This window comes from Pleurodeles waltl, chromosome 12 (genome assembly GCF_031143425.1).
Source record: "Pleurodeles waltl isolate 20211129_DDA chromosome 12, aPleWal1.hap1.20221129, whole genome shotgun sequence".
Taxonomy (NCBI): Eukaryota; Metazoa; Chordata; class Amphibia; order Caudata; family Salamandridae; genus Pleurodeles; species Pleurodeles waltl.
In genome coordinates, this window is record NC_090451.1 from 107934823 (window position 1) to 107936451 (window position 1629).

Sequence of the window (1629 nt, forward strand, 5' to 3'; positions counted from 1 at the left end):
CTCTATGCCACTCTGCTCTACATCACTCTAGAATACTCAACTGAACTCTACTCTATACAATTCCACTCTACTTTACTCCTCTCCACTCTATGCCTCTCCACTCTATGCTACTCTACTCCAGTCTACTGTACGCCACTTTATTTTATCCCATTCTACTCTACGCCACTGTACACCACTCAACTCTATGCCACTCTACTCCGTTGCACCCCTCTCTACTCTACGCTACTCTACTCCATGCTACTATACTTCACTCTAAGCCACTGTACTCTCCACCACTAAGCTCTATTCCACTCTACTATATGCCACTCCATGCCACTCTAATCCACCCCACAGAATGCCACTCTACTCTATGCCACTCCACTCAACTCCATGCCATTCCACACTTTTGCACTCTACCCTACTCTGTGCCTCTCCATTCCACTCCATGCCACTCCACTCTATCCCACTACGCTCTACTCTAGTTCACTCTATGCCACTCCACTTTACTCCCACTCTACTCTATACTACTTCATTCCATGCCACTTCACTGTACTCCACTCCACTCCATCTCACACAATATCACTCAATGGCACTACATGCGCTCTACTCTATGCCACTCTACTGCACACTACTCTATGCTGTGCCACTCTACACTACTCTCCTGTAGGCCTTTCTACTCTATGCCACTTTTTACTCTGCTCCTCTCTACACCACAGTGTCACTCCATGCAACGCGACTGAATGCTACTCAACTCCACAACACTCTACTTCATGCAGTCCGACTCCACTCCTCCTAATTCTTTGCCACCCCTCTCCATGACACACTGTTCTCTGACTCTATGCCATTCCATGCCACTTCACTCTACACCACACTATGCCACTCTACACCACACTACTTTACTCTATGCTACTCTATGCCATTCTATGCAACCTCACTCCTCTCTACCCCACTCTGCTCTATGCCACTCCATTCCTCACAATGCTATTCAACGCCATGCCAAGGCACACCACTTCATTATATTCCACTGTATTCTATGACACATTACGTCACTCTACTCTTTGCACTTCAATCTACTCCCTTCTATGACCCTCCATTCATCACCACTCCATTGTTTGCTAGTCAAGTTTACGCCACTTCATTCCACACAATGCAACTCTAAAGCAGTATGCACCAAGCAGCTGAATGTGTCTGAAGAGACACCCAGAAAAGAAAAAAACAACAATATGTGGGGGCCTGTTCCGAGCCCCTCCTGGCCTGGAGGAGTTTGGTCGGCCGTGGATTAAGTTTTTGCAGTGTTCACTTCCCCGACCCCAGCACTCATAGAACACTTGAGACTTGCAGGGCAGAGTGGTGGATCTTGTTAAGAAGTCTGGGCTTCTTGGTTTATGGGGAGTCTTGTCACTGGAAGCAGAGAGGTAAATATTTGCTGTGATCTGCTACTCAAAGAAAAGACCCTGATCTAACTTGAAAAGATGGGTTTTAAACAAACGCTAAATCTATCCACTCCACGGACACTGTGACCTTTTTTAAGCCTATCAGAGCCACATCAGGATAGTCTTTTCAGAGCCCAAGTAGCTTGCCGTGGTTGTATAGTGGTTAGTACTCTGCGTTGTGGCCGCAGCAACCTCGGTTCGAATCCGAGTCACGGCA

General features: G+C 47.1%; 1 non-coding gene across 1 annotated transcript; it reads left to right on the top strand.

Moving 5' to 3' along the window:
- Positions 1-1557: 1557 nt before the first annotated feature.
- On the top strand, positions 1558-1629 carry TRNAH-GUG (transfer RNA histidin (anticodon GUG)). The gene has a single exon. It is a non-coding gene; the product is annotated as a tRNA-His (tRNA).